Genomic DNA, 14,499 nt, shown 5'->3' with positions numbered 1-14,499 from the left:
CCGCATCCGAACATGCCAATCAACACCCCAGTTGTTGCCCCGCACCTGCCGCCCCTTCCCCCGCCCACACCCTGCTCATTTGTCAGCCACTTTTTCATTTGTCAGATACTTTTCCTGGTTTTTCTCTAGCTCGAGGTGCAAGTGATTTCTGGGGCGGAAAACGTTTTTTAAGTCATTTAAAAATACTGAACAGTACTTCACTATTGGTTTACATTTTATTGCACTATTAGCTTTTAAATTCGATAGCCATTACCGAAGTTTAAATAGATTTATAACATAGATTATAACATAAATAAATATAAAATGTTTGTTAGTTCTTCAATTAATTTTTTTTATTATGAAATTATTTAGTACTCTAATAATTTGTAACATATTAATTCCTGTAAAGCTAATTTATGTGTTTGATTATAGCAATAAGATGTACAAATTTATGCAGTCCTTTTTCTTATTGCTATAAAACTATTATTAATCCATAATATTAACACTAAAAAATTGTTATTTATAAAATCTCTAGAACCTCACTGATTTTGGACACAATACGTGTTGCATCTGTAATTAATTCCAAGAACATCTCATCCAATGCATCTCTAGTCTTCTCTCCCCTTTCATATTTCACTTAGTCACTTTTTCGTGTACATTTTTTCGTTGGCAACTTTTGTTTTATTTACCATGCTTATTTTATGGGCTGCATCATGGGTTTTCCCTCGTTTTTCCTTTCCTTTGCCCCGACGTCTTGGTTTTTGTTCGCTTTTAATAGTCGCCCGGCGAAAAGGAAAATGAGAATGGGAATGTTGGCCTGTGTCTGTGATAATTATTATGGCGCTCTTGACGCCTTTATTGAGTGTAAAACGTTTCGCAGGCGGTCGCCGCGGATGGATATGCAGTTACACAGATACAAAGATACAGATACTCTTAAGCCCCATGGATCGCATCTCATTTCGAATGCAAAACGATCGACGGCGATAAGCCGATCAAGATCTTAAAGCCAGTTACAAGGTTCTCGAGTTGGGGATCTTGGGGATCCCAAAAAGATATACCCCTTTATAGCTGTTGCACCGTTAACGATCCATGTGTGGGGCCTTTTTCGAAAATTGCTTGTTAAAATGCAACAATGTTGCCGGTTTACTGATGCGGAACTTTCCTTAGATTAACCCCCCAGACCCAGACATCGAATTCATCCAATTTCTGTGCTTGCCGAAGCGACAAATAAATGTTACAGTCTTTTACTGATTTGTGTTTCTGCACAGGGAAAAAAAAGAGTCATTAAGGGTCAGTATGCTTAAATATCGGACAAAGTTAAGTAAATCATGTACCTGTTATAGCTGATCAAATTCCTTATTTTTTGATTTAATAAAAGTATTTCATTAATTAAATTGGGAAGTTGAAACTAATTGTTGCTATTTTTTAACACTTAAATATTTAGTGTTAGTTATAGTTATATTTAACATTAAACGAGATTTAGTTATTTATGAAACTTATTTTGCATATCAAAATTTGTATTTCTACTTGTGGGTCTTTATTTTATAAGATATTCATTTATATTTTTTACAAAAAAGCTTATTTTTTGTAAACATATTTATTTTTCATATTTTTTCGCAGTGTAGTCTGCTTGTGTGGGAGAAGTTTGAACATTTTAGGGAGGGGTGGGAGAACAGCAGACAACGAAAAAGGGTTCAGATGATCATCATCATCGGGGCTTGGTCGCTTGCGTTTTGGGTGTCTTTCGTGTGGGCAGATCGCTGCGGATCGGATCGGCAGATGCATCCCAAGCTCTTTTTTTTGTTTTTTCTTTTTTTTTTCCTAACAAGCTGTCAGTCAGCCCTTTTGACGGGTTGTTTCAGCGGGAAAAGTGGCGGGGGGAAAAGTGTCAGCCGAAGAGGAAGTGGAAATTAGCTCGAAATCGATGGGAAACATTGATAGATGTGATGAGTTACACAATCATTTGCCCATGTGTTGGGAAATGCAAGGAGATCACATTTTCAAAAGGTATTAACTGTGGGAATGTGAATTTTACATGTTTGTCCATTAATCTGTTTAAATTCATTAAATGTTAATTTCAACGTTTGTAAATAAAATCAAATGTAATTTAGCATTTTGGATTAAATGCATATGCAAAACATAAATACATATTTGGAAAGGGTTTATAGGATTATTTGTCTGTTATTATCGATTTGCCTGGCTGGTTGTGCACGATGGTATTTGTAAAGTTTGTAAATGAAAGCACATAGTTAAATTAACTAATGTGTTAGCCATAAATGTATATTAGCATGGGATTTATAAAATTAAGTGTTATTATCGTAAAGGCTGGCTTGTTAAATAAATAAATGCACAAAGCTCCTATTACATGAAATACAGAATATGATTATTTCACTTATTTTAAATATATTACATTTTCCACTGACGGCTTATTATTTTCCTGCCCTATTTCGTACAATTTTTTTTATCCATAAAGGCAAACGACAAAAATTGCCCTACAACATTTTTCACTTAACCCCCATACATTTTTCCAGCGCCCCTCCACCCCCTTTCCATGATGGAAAACTCCTCCCCCGTCGGAATTTCTCCTCAATTGTCCACCTTCTCTTGAGTTTCGGCGCTTTGCTTTGTTAGCTTAACTTTATTCTCTTTATTTTCTTTTTTCTGCTCCTCTGTTAATGTGCGAGATGCAGATACAGATACAAATGGGTGACCATGTGTGTGTTTTGGTTTTATGAGCGTATATCGCGGGCGCTAAGCTGCACTGCAATAATTGGATGCTGTTCTAGGACACATTCTCAGTTTTTGTATTGCAATACGGTTGAAAAGCAATAGAAATAGTGCACTTTATGGGTGATATCAAAACAAATTTTTAAAAAACTATTTTAAAAAATGTTTTATAAAAAACTAAAAAATTTTAAGATTATTGCTAAAACTAAAAATATATAAATGGAAATGCCAAATTATTTTAATACTTTTTTCTTAAAAGAAACAATGATAACAATAATATTATTGAAAGTGTTGGTATGTGTTAAGCTATCCTATTAATGAGATTTCAAACTATGTATTTTTTTCTGTGTGGTAAGATAATAATCAAAGGCACGACATATTCGGTTCTGTTGCTTTTTTTTCATTTCTATTTCGGCTTTACTACGAGTTGAGTTGGGATACATTTTGAGTTCAGTTTCGGTTTCAGTTCATAGGCCGTTGTAATTCCCCAGAAGCGCCCCATGTATCTGTATCTGTATCTGCAGCTGAGTCTGTAAATTTATCTGGAGCTGTGTATCTGCGTGTGTGCATAAGATATTAGCATTCTGTGCGTTAATGCTTTCATCTTACAGATACATTCTGCTTTTTTCGTCTGGTGGCTTTTTGCCTGAGAGTTTATTTCATTTTCAGTTTCATTAAATAACAAATTGCTCTTTTGTTGTGTGTGCATGTGTATCTGAGTCTTTGTATCGTGAGCTTAACTTTTTTATGATGTCTATGCAGGCTTATATGTGTGCACTTTACTTCTTTTTTTTTTTTTTTTTAGCTTTTCGTTATAATAAAAAGCAGCAGCAGTACAAAAAGGAGAATAAAGGAAAATCAAGGGAAGGTTAAGGAGACGCGCCTGAAAAAACTTTGTTTGTGTCGCGTTTCTATTTTTTATGCTCTCAATAAATATTAACATTTTCTTGAAAAGCACGGCAGTAACCTTCCCCCACTTTGCTAAAAAGTTTTGGCTTCCTTTGTCTTCCAGTTGCTAACGTTCCGGGGCTCTTGTTATTTTTAGTTTAGTTGACGCACATTTTTCATGTTTATAAAATGTCTTCAAAGATTTTAATCTCATTGAAATGGAAAGGGCGGAACGGAGGGCAACGCCCCAGGGGGTGGATGCCTCTGTTTTTGGCCGTGATAACTTATCAGCGAAGGCTAAAAACCTGGCTTCTGACATGGCCAAAAAACTTCTGACATCTCTGACGAGTCTCATATAATTCCGTGTGCGTTTGTGTACGATAGCTAAGCAAAGTTTTCCCCATTTAGCCCGGAAAATAAGCAGAAAATCCCCATGAAGTCATGAGCTCATAATCGAGACCGCAAACCGAAAATCCCATAAACCAAAACCAGAAAAACCAAAGGCACTCAATGTTCAGATGTGCGTATCTATGCATCTTTTGTAATTAGAAATACTTTATTAAATATTTTTATAAAGTAACTACATTAAGAAGTGTATTGAGTATATTATTTTAATGATTTAATATAGTAAATGGAAAATTTAAATCATAAGGTAACAATATAAGTATTTTGGGATGTAAGATGAGTAAAATTCCATTTTTTTAATGCAAACTGAACACGGTTCTTTGTTGGAGTCATAAAACTATGAGTATCTCTTCGAGATCCTTTAGATGTAAGTTGGAAGTGAAGTCGATCAGCAGATGTGTCTCTGTATTTTTGTATCTTCTGTAATTATGTAGGTGTGAACACTCGCCCTGTGACATGATCATCAGAAAAAAGAGCAGAACGACCCAGGCCATAAATTTAAAAGCAATAAAACTTTCAAGACAAATAAATGCGGCTTCCCTCGTGCAATTGTTGCAACACCAACATAAATCTCAAGGCACGCAAAATATTTAAACAAAAAAAAAATGGGGGAAAAGGGGGAAAAAAAGGGGGGAAACATTACTCCCTGAGACGCGTGCGTGCGGTTTCTCGATCTGTTGTATACATATATCCCATACCATCCCCAGACCTTGAAATGCACAATGGATATGTATATATACACAGGCACACACTTATGACAGGGGCGTTAATTTATGTGAGACTGCAAAAGGGGGCCTTTAACAGGAGAAAACGAGGGGGGGGATACCAACTTTCTGGGCGATCATGTGCGTCATTGCCATTGAGGATTGCCGATCTGATTGCGTGCTGCATCTGGAATCCTGGGTCGGCCAATGAAATTATCAAGGCGTGCTAAATATTTATTCAATCTGTGTGTCTTGTTTATTTTCCATTCATTAGGTCCATAAGCTTATTATCCATTTATGACTTTGCCACAGAACCAATCTGCACTTTCAACTTTATGGACCATGAATATCCATGTCAAACTCTGATCACTTCAAGTAATCTTTTCAATTCCCCAATTCTCCCACAAAAAAAAAAAAAAAAAACGATTGAACAGATTGCTCCCAATTCCATAAACGAAACGATCGTGACAAGAGCTTTCGCTGCAAGTCCCATGATTATTTTGAGTGATCTTCTTGGAAAAAGATACTTCAGCTCGATGGATCTTCGCTGGGGAAAATCTTCAGTTGGAAAAATGCCAGCTGTTTGATGCATCATGATTTTGTTTGACACTCGCCACCAATGGCTTTTGGCCAATTAGCTTTGGCCCCAAATCGAATCTCCCTAGTGGCAACCCGCCTCCCTTTTATTTTGCTTTTCTTCGTCAGCTGATACACAGTGAAAAAAGTGATGGGTGTAAAGTTCATTGTGAAATTATCATGGGTTTCACTTTAATAAATAATTAATATAATTTAACATTATAATCATTGAATTAAAGTAAGAACAATAATTATTTTTCAATCTTTTCTGCAGTTAAAGTCAATGTAATGTTTGGAATCGTCAGAATTTGTATCGTTTAAAACAGAAACATTTTAAATTTAAAAATGTTTTTCCTTAGTTCGTTACATTTTTTCAGTGTGCCTAATTATTCAAGACTCTGTTGTGTGTGTTTGGTTGTTTATCTGGGCAAACATAAAACAGAAAATGAAAAACCAAATAAACGCTAATTGGAAAAGCATATTTTATATGGACTGTGCGTTTCCCCCTCGATTTTCTCCAGACTCTTGCCCGCTTTTCCTCCACGAAATCCCCATGTTCTTGTGGCACGCACTTCCCACTCATAAAAACTGGAAACATTTTTGGAGAAATATGTGTTCGCCCCGGCGACCATAAAAATGTTGTTAGGCAACCCTTTGGTTTTGTCTACCAAGTGTTGGGTGAATGTGAAAATTGTGTGGGGAAGCGGGGCGGTTGTCAAATGAAATGCCGTGTTGGCCATCATGATTACTTCTGACATTTGTGGCAAATGTTCGAGCCGAAATACTTTTCTCACTCCCTCGGCTATTTATAAATAATCAAAATTGTTGACACAAATTGGGGCGGGGGAGTTCGGCAGATTGGCTTAGACGCCATTTAATTGTTTTATGTTCAATGTTCGTAGGGAAATAAAATCAATTTTAATTACATTTAGTCGCTGACATTTTGATGGCTGACAGGCGGAAAAGGGGGAATGGGGAAAGCCAAGGCCCTCTTCTGGTTTTTCTGACGAAAACCAGTTCTGCCCAATCCTCAATCCCCAATCCCCAATGCTCAATGGTCCGTTTCGGTCGCAGTTGCCGTCGAAGTGGAAGTCGAAGTCTCAGACTCAGTTTAAGTCCCAGTTCCAGCTCTGTCTTTGGTTTCCTCTTAGTTTCTTATATATATATATATATAAATTCTTTTTTTTTTAGCTGCATCCTAACGAAAACCTGGAAACTTGTCGTTGTTTTTGCTGTTCGACAGAGCAACTTGCTGCGAACTCGTTTGGTAGCATTTTGGGTGGGCGAGGGGCAGGGACGTTTGCGCAGGCGGAGGGGCGTCGACATGATTTGCACTACAAAACAAAAATTTTTTAAGGAGCAGCCGCTCCTCTCTAAGTGCACTGGGAAATGGGGAAATGTGTAGAGCAAAAATTTTGAAGTTCCTTGAACTTAAGTATGGAATTGGCTTTATTATGGTATTTTTTATTGTTTTTTTTTATTTTTATTGAACCAAATTTTCGTATAAGATTTTGAACCAATATTCTATCACCAATAAGCTTCATTCAGAAATGAAAAAGTTTTACGTATTAGTACTTTGTTTCGGCGGTAAAACATATGTACACTTTTTTTAAAATTAAAACTGCTAATATAAAAGTCAAATTAAATGTATAATAATACTTTTCAAGAATACTGTTAATTTTTTGGTCTTAAATACTCTACTGACTTTTATAAATTCTCAAAATTTCTAGAACTTGGACTGGCTTATACTATAAAATATGTTATATTTTCTCGTAGTTTTCTTGAGTTTCTTCACTCGTATTTTTTCCTGTGTAAATCCCTTCTTTTCCACCGCCCCTTTCGTTGCTGCCTCTTTTTCGCGCTGCATTTTTCGCGTAGGCCGCGTGGAGTGCAGCGAACTTGGTAGCCAAGCCGGAGATTAATGCGCTGCCAGACAAACTCAGCTGGAATATTTCTGGGCAGCTGGAAACGGGGAGCGGTGTTCGTGCCTGTGGCCAGTAAATCTTGAGCTGCTTTTCGGCCTCGGCCAACAAGTAGATTTCGTATCAGTGCGCGATGCGTTTTGGGCCAGGAGATATTTGGCCGGGGATTTCCGAGAACCCATGCATAGAGAAGGCCAGAGGATCAATCATAGGAATGCTAGAGATTTTTCAGAAAAACATCTATGAAATTTCCCAGTATCTGCAATATACATTTAGATAGGAAGCTTAAAAGATGTTTGATCAAAAAAGTGGCAAGAAGTGAGTGGGAAATATTAGCTAACAACAGAGAAAAATATGGAAAATTAAAATCATTAGTTGACAAAAGAATTATAGATACCATTTGTTTAAATTTTGGAAATATAAAATTTAATATTTCTAAGAAAAGAATTTGTACATACATATTTTCAAGTCAATGCCCAAACGTATGCCAATGTTATGTTGACAAAAAGGTTAAAAAACTCCCAATGGAGAACAATTTGTTCACAATCAATGTCCAAAAATGCATTCATAATTACAATTTATCAGCGACCGCAAAATATCTGAAAAATTCACTTTACATTTCGAAAATCCCAAGGCATATTCTTTTTGGGAATCGTAACAATTCGATGGCAAAAATTCCAAAGAGATTTCCAAAATTGTTTTTTTTTTATTCGCGGTGACGGCATTCTTTTCACCCTTCTCTTAACACTTGTCATAATTTGCTCATACTTCATTCAGGCGTTTCCTTTTTTATTTTCGCTTTTTCGCTTTAGTAATTATGCGATTACAAGCTATTTTTTTGTATTCGTCGAATGTGAGTTGTTGAAATATTTGAGCAACAGCGATGGATTTCAGAACTCTTTGTTTGATATTTAATTTTTTTTATTCGCGTTTCTCTTAATGAACGTGAAATTATTTTCGCTTGTGATGAAAAAGTATTTCATTAGCTGCCGCTGTGAGGAGAGATCCGAATATATCTATTGAAACATTGGGTTCGCTGGCGCGGAATGTGCTAGTTCATTGCGTTGTGTTAATTAATGCCTCCTAAAATCAGGTGGTGGTTCGATGGTTGATTAATGGGATTTGCCAGGATGATGGAAGATACATTTGTATATATGACGATGCGAATGCAGCAAGGAATTGACCATTTTGCGGTTTATACGCTGTTTCTGCAACTGCACTTGCAACCGCATGTCTATCTGTGCTCAGTAGCGTAGACAGGGTGTCTATCCATTTATGTAAAATAATTTGATATATTACAGTATCAACTATCACACTTTAAGATGCATGAAGTAATGATTTGAAATATAGATCATTTCTTTGTGATATAAATATTTCTGTTATGGAAAGATTTTAAAATTTTTAGAATACATTTTTAAAATGTGCAATGAAAATAGAGTTTTTAATCTAATGAGGTATAAAAATAAATATTTGTCTCTTAAAAACATGGGTAATTAATCAATGGTCGTGTAGAATATCGATATTTTGGCATGCCTTCAATATACTCAGTAATTAATAACCTATTATTGGTAAAATCCCCTGTGCGCCACTGTATGTATTCCGTAGTCTGCATCTGCAAAATCGATGCATTTGCATCTCTGCGGTTCATTTGAGGTGTCTGCTGGATGTTCAAGAGCCTTTAGTATTATTTCTTTCTCCAGTTCGCCCTTTCCCTGAAGTACATTTTGATTGATTTTGATTCACTTCGTGCCCGGCTGGGTGTTATTCAATTTTTGTGCCATATCATAAATTTAATTTGAGATGAAAATCCCAAAGACAAGCCGCATTATCCCGAGCCCGTGCCTGCCGCTGGTCCATTGTATCCCACAGATACAAATACATATAACAGATACAGATACCTATACATATACAGATTTAGAGATACGTTTCGATCGCCCGGCCACAATAACGGATTACATTTGAAATTGTTTGGCATTGGCGCTGGCTCCCCAACTTCCAGTCCCCCAATCCCCGCGCCGTCCCAAGTGCTTTTCCAATATTACACGATGACTTTGAATATTTTGTCTGGGCACATCATGGGTGGGATTTTGTGATTAGAGCGATACACCAGTCCAATCGGATAAAGAGGGCGGCAAGTGTAACAAATATGCTGGCCATTGGCAGTCGGACATGGGACTACAAACTGCCAGATACCAAAATGGAATCCACACTTATTCTGATTGTTTGCCCGGCTCTCCTTCTGGTTCTCCTCTCGATTCCCCTCTTTTGCTCCCAATTTGCCCGGTGGAAAACCAGTTTTGGGATATTTGAAAATGCTGAACAGGAGCCAAGAATGATTTTTGGTTTGGCATTCGGGAAATCGATAGATATATGCGGTGGGATGCGAAACGGGGCAGATAAAAACCGATTAGGCATATGCAATCGTTGTTACTAGGGGAAAAACAATTAACATTTGCTAAGCGGTATTAAGAGTGTTTCTATAACCGCCGGCAAATTAGGGAAATTAGAGAATATTTTTGAATTTATCTTTTAATTACACGATGGATTAAATTTATAGGGTAAAAAGGGCCATTTACACGTTTGAATGCACTTAATAGGGAATTCTTATTAATATTTTTAAGCGAATGGAAATAAAAGGACAGGGTTTTAGAAAAATAACAAATAAATGTTGGATTCAATTTCGCATTAAATTGTAATTTAAATCTAATATAAAAATATTTAAACCAACAAAAAATAAATAATTATGAATTGAAATGAACACAATAAAATAGAAAATATTAGCCACGTCAAAATACACTTAAACTAAAAAATTACAGCGTTTGAAAAAAAAACACCTAAGGAATTGTAAAGCGTAACGAATGGTCACAAGGTTGTTGTCCCCAAGACAACTCCTTATAATTATTTACATATATATTTTCTATTCCCATTCAGATCCGAAATAACCAATCAGCAGCCATGAAAAAAATTTAAAATCAGTTAAGAAAAAAGCTAACGGAGATCCAGAGCGAGTGGAAATCCGATAGATAAGGATTTCGACGGAGAGATTTTCATTGAATCGAGGGAAATATTTTTCCATCCGTGGGTGGCGATGCCACCGAGGCCCATGTGGGCCCCTCCTGCCCCTGCCCATGCATCGAACGGGGTGCAGACGACTCGCGATCGCTGAATCCTGCACTTGCCATTAACAATAATAATAATTGTAATCATTAATAAGCGACAAGAGCGAGCGCGAACGCCACAAATAAAGAAAAAAAAAAACATAATTAAATAATAAATAATCGACATAAATCGTGAAGTGAAGTGCTCTCGCACTCTCGGTACAGTGAACACCAGACACAAAATGACTATGAAATCGATGAAGTACTCCGATTGTGATACCATCATGGATGGCTACAATCCGGTGCCACCGCCCCTGCCCCGCCGAGTGCCCCCCGTGCGAAATATCTACGCTGAGCCCTTTGCCCACGAGCCGAACCATTCCAGCAGGTAAATAAAGCAGTCAATGCACTCGAAACATTTCATAGATACATTTCAAAACGGCTTTGGAATCAAAAAAAACCTTTCTGAGCTTAAGATAAACGCATTCGATACAAATTCCATAACAAAAATTCTAAACATACAAATTTGTAATATACATAAAATGTTTCTTAAAAGCAGGAAAAGTTAATATACTTTAGGATACTTATTGTAGTGTTTTTATGCGAGTAAAGGTCGTTCCAGAACAATTTTTTTAAGCTTTAGGATTATATAAATGAATTCAAGATTTAATACAGTAAATGTAAGGACATGACAACATCATTTTCGTAAAGACGTTCCTAAAATTAAATTCAAGTAAAGTTTTTATTTGATTTCTGAGAAAATACATACTTTTTTGTTCCTACCAATGCAAATCACAAGTTCTGCTTCTTAACAAGATACCATTTAAATAACTTTTTAAAAACATTTTTTTTACTAAAAAACGATTTAAAATTTTTTGGCGTTCAGCTTTAAAATCTTAAAAATATTTCTTCGGAAACTATTTAATTTTGTAAAACGCGTTTTTTCTCTATGTACATTCACCTGCACACCTGTGCAAATAATTGTAATTAAGTCGAGTGTCATCGGGAATTTACAGCGCCATCAAAATGCCACGGACAAAGGCAAATGGCGATTATGCACAGGTCAACTCGGGTCAAATGTATCGCTTGTTGTCTGACTTGCATTCCCATAAAATCATTTCCAAAATATTGCCACTGATTTAAGACTTAATTAACATTCGAGTCATCGGGTATGTTGCATTAAAATGCATAAAATAACAAGAAAATAAAGGCAATCCTAGGGAAATGCAGAAGACATTGGTATTTCAAACTTATTATGAGTCGGAAAATAAACTATACAGTAAGGTAAAGTGCTTTGAACTTTAATTAAAAGCCAATTTCAATAAGAAAATATAACTTTCACAGGTGCACGGTAAAGTGCTTTGTGTCATAATAAAACAGTTTATATTTCGAGTGCTTAAGGGCGCAACAAGAAATAAATGAAATTGTAGAACGTGGTTGGCGTTTAATTCCATGGTTGATTGCAAAAATAAAAATAATTTTTTTAGACTAAAACTGGTTTTTGTAAAAGCCAATTTAATTGCTTTTTTATGACTTTCCCTGAATTAAAACTAATTTAAGTCAGTTTTTCGTATAACAGTTTGGCTTAAATTTTTTGTTCAAAAACATAGTTGAAAAGTACAGGATTTTTTATTATTGATTGGTAGATTTCAATGTTTTTTAATTTATTTACTGATTACTAGCTCAAAAATCGTTCTATACTAAAGAAAAGAAAGGATCTTAACCCATTAAATTGTACCTTTTTTGCTTTGTCACCTTAAGGTGTTGCATTGTTTTCATTTCTAAAATTCCATTCGAAATCATCCTCAATTCAAACTCAAGAAACTAGAACACAATTGCAATAAACGAACGCCTCGATGAGTAGCTACTATGTTTTTTATCCATTTTTTTTCCAACGTCCTTCCACACATATGCCACAGAGTTGCATATTAAAAAAAAAAAGAGAAATATGTGTGTATAGACGGAGAAAAAAAAAGCTGATGATAAAGAAATGTCCCATATAAAGCGGCGTGAGTCGAGTGTACAATATGCATTTTCATATCTGAATAAATAGACAGGCGAGAGGTGCAGAGTTCTCACTGGGATATAATATATAATATATATGTATATATATATGTACAGCCCACAACAATGACCGGAGGGGTGAAGGGGCGGTAACGAGGGCAGACAGATGGAAGAGCTTACTAGGACGAGGAAGTGGCTGTGGATGAGGATGAGGATGAGGAGCAACAACGGCCAAGTGGTAACCAACAGTCAGCCAACTGATACAAGAGGCTGGCTGCACAGCCAAAAAAAAATCCACAATTAGTCATCAGTTTAAATAAAGAGGTTACTAATAGGAATAAATGTATGTGTTGAAATTATTATTTTTTAGCTAACCAAAATTACATGTTTATTACACATTCACATCATTTTAAATAAATTCAAAAAATAAAATAACTTGACATAAAAAGCCTTTTAAGGTAATACAATTCTCATATTGTTATTAAAGTCTGAACATGTATCACTTAAAAGATTTTTTTTTATTGATTATAAAGTCAATGATTTATTTTTTTTTTCCAAGTGTAGTGGGCGAATTGGGGCGCGTGGGCGTGACTGTGGGCGGGTTTCGGCAGTGCGGCGCAATATGTTTGCCTGTCAGTTTCATGCATTTCATATCGAAAACCATTCGTACTTTTACTTGAGTGAGTTTTATGAGCAACGAGCCGAGCCTGTACGAGGATACACATATCCATGAGGATGCTCCACTGGCTACATTGTATCCTTTTTCCAGTTCAAAATGGATGGTAAAGGCGGCGAAGGATTTCGAGGGGGTGGAACATCAGTGGACCCGTTTATATGCATAGTTTTTGGGTGCTGTGCGATTGCAAACTGCGAAGTGGGTTAGATTGCGTTCCGCTGCCTGTGTTCGCTCAGCTTTTATATTAAATGAAAATTCCAATTACTTTTTATGGGACTACCAAACGCGGGGCCACAAAGGGGGGACTTTTGAATGTACTCAAACTTAAATAGTTAAAAATAAGTGAAGAGGGGTAAAAATAGCACCAAAATTACCATAAAAATACCTATATTTGTGACCTAAACATTATTTTAAATTTTCTTTCTTAGCAAATATAGTATTCTGAAACTCAAAAACGAAAAATAGAAATATGCAGAGATACACGTGTGCATTTCTCATAAATTATAGCGTGTACAAAAATGTATATAAATTGTAAAACTTAATTGTTATGCACTTTTCTGCGTGCTGATTTAAGCCCCCTTGAATGTCAAAGTTCCCCCCATTTAAGCTGCTCGAATTCAAACTAAAAAATTACAATAAATATTTCTCTTTCTCTCTTTTCGCCACTTCTAGGTAAGTTATGGAAACATGCTGGCAGCCCTGGAATACGAATGCGAATAGGAATATATATGGGTATATATATACATACATAAATGTACATGCATATTTGAGGAGCGAGGGCAGGAAAAGCGCTTCGCTTCGCTCAACTGCAAAACTTCGAAAAGCCGAGCAACTGGAGCCGGGGGAATTTAATAATTCAAGTGGCCGGGCGAAGGGCGAAGGCCTCTCTAATGACCTACTTGAAAACAAACAACAACAGTAACGAAAAAAGTATGACTACCCACCGGTGGTAGCCACCCACAACCCTGCACCCACCACCCACCGATCCACCCATCGCACCACCCACCATCCGCACATAAGTAATTTGTGTGCTCGTGTGGGTCAGGTGGTTTTTCGGTAGCCAGAAACTTGTTTAGTTTTCGGTTTGGCTTAGTTCAGTTTCAGTTTTCAGTTGTCGGTTTTCGGTTTTCAGTTTTCCATTTTCCAGCTTTAGGTTTGACTTGCAAGTTTAGTTTTACACTTCAAGTGCATTTCACCAGCAAATATCCCACCCAGTATATAACCTCTTGACCCAGTCCAATCAATAAGACCCACCATTCCCCATCTCACAAAAAAAATAAAGAAAAAAAAAAAAATGTGATGAACATTATGATTGAAATGCCGAGCTTCATATCATTTCGTTGGACAAACAAGTCGCACAAAAGTTCCATCAGGAAGGGGGACACATTATACATATACCATATATGTATTCCATACCCAGTTGATGTGTATTCTTATGACAATGGGAGGCAACTCGATTTTGCTCGTTAGACAACATTTGTTTCGGACAGTTGGCAACTAATTTGTTTTCAAATGGATGT

The 14,499-nt window shown here is 36.3% G+C and overlaps 1 protein-coding gene across 1 annotated transcript in view; it reads left to right on the top strand.

Annotated features, from left to right (window-relative positions):
• Window positions 1-14,499, top strand: part of LOC108038148 (teneurin-a) — a 157,460-nt gene that overhangs the window by 33,185 nt on the left and 109,776 nt on the right.

The sequence above is a fragment of the Drosophila rhopaloa genome, unplaced genomic scaffold (genome assembly GCF_018152115.1).
Source record: "Drosophila rhopaloa isolate 14029-0021.01 unplaced genomic scaffold, ASM1815211v1 contig_3, whole genome shotgun sequence".
Classification (NCBI taxonomy): domain Eukaryota; kingdom Metazoa; phylum Arthropoda; class Insecta; order Diptera; family Drosophilidae; genus Drosophila; species Drosophila rhopaloa.
This window is presented reverse-complemented; position numbering and strand designations above follow the sequence as displayed.